Raw genomic sequence first — 6916 nt, forward strand, 5'->3', positions numbered from 1 at the left:
AAATTCGATTAAAATGAAAATTGGGAATGATAAAAATGGTAATACTTGTATCAGTAATGATCATGATCACCTCCTACAAATGTTAGACCTTAAAAGAAAAACTAATAATGTTGGTTGACCATCAGTCTCTGGTACCTGCCACCAAGTATCATACTTTGCAAAATGAATTCCAAGAAGAACGTTATAGAAAGCGAAATACTGTACCTACCAATGTTCATGCACACCCTTTCCTGAGTTTGGTTTATGGACAAAACCAATGCAGCTGTAGAATCTGAATTACGCAGCAAAATTGTTGCATTGACTTTGTAAATATACTTGAGGGGATATTAGCATAAGTTGAACAAATCTAAGGGAGCCTCAGGGTGATTTAGCAAAAAATGATGATCAAATAAATAAAATCTCTCTGATAGTGCTGTATATGTTCAGAACTTGGCCCTAAGGTTAATAATAACAAACTAAACTCTTGTAAGTTTTCTTTGGCACTTGGGCTTCTGAATCTATACGGGATGATTTATTGTAAGTGACTTTCTACTAAACAAATGCTGTTTCATGAACTCAACTGGAACGGCAATTATGTGATCATAATTGTCATATAACGTGGAACTATGCTAGCATTTGGAAATTCCAGAAGTTACTAGACAAATCACAGTGAGGGTCATGGAAAATGATATTCAATATTACATATGACTCTATGCAATAGATATAAAGTAAAAGATGACTCATCTCCTTCCTTTTTGTAGTTGAACCCCTTATTCATTATGCATAGAAAGGACTCAAAAATTTGTCCTTCACATCCAAAAATTGTGTGGTAAATGTCGTTGACCTTGCTTATTGGGGCGGGTGGCTTAATTTTACTTTCCACCCTCGTTGTTTGAAGTTTTCTTTGACCAATATGTTATTGTATAAAAGCCATAAAAGTTTTCAAGATTTTCAATTTTTGAACTTATTACCCCTCCTCAACTATGTTGAAGCCCCTAATTTTCCCCCGACCTACTCTTAAATTTGTAAACCTTTTTTTTGGGGGGTAAAGCTCCCCTTGATTCCTGAAAGTTGCAAATTGTTCTCACCTTTATCTGCATTTCCTTCCTAAAATTATAAAATTCTCTCTTCTATGTGTAAATTTCGTTACAATTATTTTTAAAAAAATAAACATAGATGTTACACAATATGAAAAAAGGGTTTCAACCTCTTCTAAACACAAGAATAATCTTCATGGTAGACATCCAAAACAAGGGACAGTATGTAATTGACCTTTACAGGTATATTTCTCAAAAGTTCGATATGAATGTTGTACTAGCCCTAAATTAAGCCTATCTATAGGCACTAAACGAGTATAAACTTCGAAGAAATAGAAAATAATAAGACATGGAAACTACTTATTTTATATGTTACATTTATTTGGTAGGATAATTTGCATACACCTAGTATACCAAATCTAGTATCATGCCTCAGTTATAATTTGCGAGTCATTTGTCGAGCACAATATATAGATTATGACTCTCATGGGAGTTTATTTAATTAGTTGTGGAATTTGAAAATGCCAAATTTATATCCCCATTGTCTGGGAAGAGATTTGAGTTGACTTGAAAGAGCCAATTAGCTCATGGTCACATGATTCTTGCCCTTCCGGCTGAGAAGTTCACCATCATGGCCACCAAACTATATACCATTTGTTTAGTGGAAAGTCCCTATGAATTCAAAAAGCCAATGTCTGAAAAAAAACACACACACACAAGAGTTTAGTTTGTTGAAATCAAGCACCAATAAAAAACATGGTGAAGGGTGCAACTAAATCAGTGTTTTTGGTGCTTCTACTCGACCTTGCAATAGGTATTAACGCTCTCGATCTCTTGCCATTATTCAATTTAATTAAAATCACCCTTTTGCAACAGCTGCTTCAACTTTTCTTGCTTGTCAATTACTAATAAATGTGTATAATATGCAGCTTTATCGTTGCCCAGCATGCAAGCAACAGCTATACTGCCCCTGGGAATGCTGAAGCCAAGACATTCAAGAAAACTTGGGATATATGGGGACATAGATGCCGGCGTAGATGCCGGCATAGATGGGAACGTAGATGTACGTGGCTAAATTGTGTGGGTAATCTGGCAGTTGAAGGGTGATTACTTCGGATCCGGCAGTTAGTGTTTTTCCCTTTTTTCTTCTCTCTTTTTCTTTCTTTCTATGTTTGTAGTTTTGATGACAATAAGTCATCCAATGTGAACCGAATCGTGGTTTATGTAAACTGTCCGATTAATATGTAGTATTGCTGTCTTCACCGTACATACATAGATTGGCTTTTAGGAATCTTTTGTCAAAGGGGATGAAAAATGCGAATGGAAGAACTCTTATCGGTTCAGGGTAGATTTAAGCCTTCCGAACGAAGGTTGTGGTGAGGAATGGAAGATAAAATAGATTAATAAATAAATAAAATGAAAAGAAGAAAGCCCTTACAAATGAAGAAATATTAAGTTGCAAGGCGCACCATCAATATAACATTGCCAAAAATCTTCTAAAAAGATTGTTTAGGTTTAATCGGGGAGTTATCCTCTGTTAATTCATCTTTGTTTTATTGTCCCTTTCTCTTTTCTTTTCCTTTATTTGTTTTAATGAAATTTTGATCTTTATAGTTTCTATTGATACGTATCCATGATTTCAGCTTATTATGTTGAAAAGAGTACGTTATATTTAAAGATTCTGACAATAAAATTTTCAATGCAATGACAAATTGTTGAAACTTTATTAGTAGAAAAAAATTAAAGATGTCACATTTGACAATAGTTTATGCAGGTAAAAATGTCTTAAAATGAAAATTATGCACAATGTTATCAACTACTTTAGCATATATTGACAGTTATATCAATTATGTCATAAAAAGTTTCTTTAAAGTTAAATTGCATGCCATTCAACTAATTATTTCTTTTTTTGGCTTTGATTTTAATTGGCCAAACTCAAATTTTGGTTCTACATAACTATGATCTTTTAATTTTAATGTACTACCAAATTTCAAAATAAGTACTTGATTCTACATAAATATGATCGTTAATAACTTTAAAGCATCTAATAAAAGGATAGACTGGTAGGAAAAGTGGGAGATGAATTGACTGCTGTCTTTATTTTATATTTCAAAACTTCCCTCCCTAATTACATAAAACCAACGTTTACATCTAATTATGCACTGTTTTTTTTTTCTTTTTTGGCAAGCAAACTATCATTTTACGAATGTGCAAATTCAGTTTTGCAAAGGAGAAGAGCTCCTACGACATCTGTAATACTCCAGTGTTTAACACTATACATCAAGAAACTTTCTATCTACTGCTACTGCAACTATTACATCAACCATTCCATTGACAACCCCCATTCAAGCACCAGCAGCCAATTCTCCTTTGTTCGTGGTGCTTTAGGCCATGACACAACCACCATCTGGATTACTCTACCAATATCTGTCAAGACGCGCCCTGCATTAGTAGCGACATGTTGGAAGATCCTTCTATTCCTTTCCTGCCAAATATGCCGAACAGTTACTACAAAAAGTCAGTCTTCTAATATTGTCAGTGAAAGAAGCTGAGCTACAATGGTAACACCACCAATCTGTCTCTCGCTCCCATGAGAGACATCCCCTATACAGCAAGCACATTCTCTGCACTTTATTCAACACATTCCTTGAGAAAGGACATTCAAAAAATAGATGAGCAACAGATTCCTCCACCTGATCACATAACATACATCGGGGTGATATGTTGCCCACACCCCATTTTATGATCCTGTCCAATTATGCACTGTTATATGTGTACTTCCTATTAGCACTCTGAAATATTATTGCTCTTATAAGTTTGATACTAGAGAACGGTCAAGTTATATCTTTTTCCCTCATAGTTGTAAGAATGAGACATAAAGAAAATATAGTAGTTATATCAACACATATATTAATGCGTATTTTGATTTATTATTGAATATAAAGCTTCCATATTGTGTTTAACACACTTAAGTTTACTGTTGTTTTATTTATTTATTTTTTTTACGTGGTTCGATCAAATTGACCTATATCCACGGGCGAAGGGATAGCAGATTTACTTAACAGAAAAAGAGTACAAAAGAGAGAATACAAAACCTAGGAAATAATTCCTAAGGTCAAAAAGCACCTAAAACTGAAAATACAAAAGAGTTTAAATAGCACTAAATATTTAATGGTCCAAAGACTTGTGACTTGCTCTTTTGGTTTGATGCCTAACCAAAACTCTTAATAAAATATCTTTTTTATTTTTTATAAAAATTTTGGCAGAATTTCCCCTTATAAATGGACGAAACTCCCTGCCAACAAACCCAAATTCAAGAAAAATATCCACATGGCAGTTATTTAATACAATTTTTGAGCTAAGCTAAAGCATTTTTCTACGAAAATTAGGGAGACATTTCATCCACTTCCTGTAGCAGCTGCAGTATGCCTTATTTTCCTAATCGAAGGCATTCCTATTCTATCCAGTCGGATTTCCCCACGAGCTAGCCTGGGAAACATATTAAAGCAGTCATAGACCTTGATATGTTGCTCAAGGTGAATTATGCCCGCATTAGACAGTGCATTAGTAGCTTTGTTTGCCTCCCTATAGCAATGTGAGAAACAAGTAGGATCGTCAACTAAATGCCAAATTTGCAGGACCTCTTTTCGGATATGCCACGGACACTGAAAGCGCCGCTGAAGAATCCCAACTAAGACCAATGAATCCGATTGCACACATAGGTTATCAAAACCCCTTTGTACACATATTTGAAGACCAATTAGAAGAGCCAGAACCTTTGCACGAAGAGATGTAGTCTCTCCAAAGAAAGCCGAAAAAGCAAACAAAGGTAAGCCGGTTGAATCCCGAAGGACCCCACCACCTCCACCCACTCCTAGATTACCCTTAAAACAACCATCGGTATTGAGTATAAACTTCTCAATATCTTCCGCCTCCCACCGAACCAATTTGAATTTAAAAACACTAACAGACGAAATCAACCAATCAAACAACTGACAAAATGTTTGCACTTCAATCATTTGTTTGAAGTGGATCTCCACAATGGATTTAATTTCAGAGAAGATGGCTTTACATATGACAACATATCACATCTGGACGCCCTCAAATATAGCTTTATTTCTCGCCTTCCAAATGTGCCAACAGGTAATACTTGGAAGAACGAGACAGATAAAATGCCGTATCGCAAAATCTTGTGACCTTAACCACCATTCAACTATGCGAGCCCGCAAGGACACCCCTGTGAAGTTCAATCCACATAAACCCCCAAAATAATTCCAAACCTCCAAAGCTATGTGACCACTGGAAAATACATGTTCAATAGATTCCTCAGACGCCTCTTGACAGCAAAAACGCTTTGAGGGCAAATGGAAACCAAGTTTACATAACGTATCCAATAGCGGCAGTCTTCCCATCAACAATCACAACATAAAAAATGACACTTTCAAAGGGATCGTAGGGTGCCAAACCTTAGAGAACACCATCGGCGTGTTACAGACTTGTCAAACCTCCCGAAAAGCTAATGTCAATTTGAAGTTTCCAGATGGTGTGTGCATCCAAATGACTTCATCTTCACCTTCTGGGATCGGGAACTTTAAGATTGAGGAAACAATATCTCTTGGCAAGGTTTGAGATAAAAGATTGACATCCCAATGCCCGTTGATAATGAAATTGCAAAATGAGAAGTTTGGGACAACTGGTGCTCTAAGAAATAATGCACCAGTGGCCAACCAATGGTCGTACCAAAAGTGACACGACCCGTCATGGACTAACCAAACCATAGATAGCTCTACTTGGCGGCTCACGTTTAACATTCTTCACCAGACTGCCGAGTTTGTTAACCTTAATGATGCCTGGCAAGGGTGGATCATTCTGCAGTACTTTGCTTGCATGAAAATCACCCACAACGACGATCGAGTTCGGAAGCTCCGCCATAGTTTACAAGAGAAAGCTGTATAAACGTCCGTAAGTTTCCTGAATCCCACGCCCCCTTCATAACCAGATAACAAAGTTGAGACTACCGTATCCAATGAAACTTCGACTCTTCAGATGTAGACCCCCAGAGGAATGCCGAGCAGGCCTTTTCTATAATGTTAAAAATCGCAGCAGGTATCACAGTAGCTGACAACAATTGCACTGGCATTGACGCCAGCACATGCTTGATTAAAATTATCTTGCCTCCAGATGACAGTAGCTTTGATTTCCATGACAAAATCCTCCCTAGAATAGACTGACAAACTTCCCCAAAATAAGCCGATTTACACCTTCCAAAATATTGCGGAAACCCTAAATAACGTATAGGGAAAGACTGCCAAGCAAATCTGGTGACACGTTCAATCACCCTTCTTCTAGTCGGTGACAATGCTGGGTGAACCAAATAACAACTTTTTTGAACATTTATCAGTTGCCCGAGCATCTTTGATACATTTCTAATATCTGCATAATGTCCTTCAAAGAGGAGGAGGAGCCATTCGTAAATATAAGCACATTATCCGCGAACGCCAAATGAGTTATAGAAGGGCACCCATGTGAGACTTTGAATCCCAAGAAATCCGATTTGACCATGAGGCTATTCAAACCTCTTGACATAACCTCAGCACCTATAATAAATAGCGCTGGCGATAATGGATCACCTTGCCGTAAACCTCTTGTAGATTTAAAGAAACCATGTGAAGACCCATTAATAATGACCGAGAATCAGACGTTAGACAATAACCGCCATACCAGATCCATGAATCACTCCCCAAAGCCAAACTTCCGCAGAACACCAATAATATGACACCAAGAAACTCTATCATAAGCTTTAGACATATTTAACTTCAGGATAATATTGCCACCTCTAGATTTTTTGCCTATACCTGACACGATCTCTTGAGCTAGCAAATAATTTTCTGTTATATTCT

The sequence above is a fragment of the Coffea eugenioides genome, chromosome 3, assembly GCF_003713205.1.
Source record: "Coffea eugenioides isolate CCC68of chromosome 3, Ceug_1.0, whole genome shotgun sequence".
NCBI classification, from domain to species: Eukaryota; Viridiplantae; Streptophyta; class Magnoliopsida; order Gentianales; family Rubiaceae; genus Coffea; species Coffea eugenioides.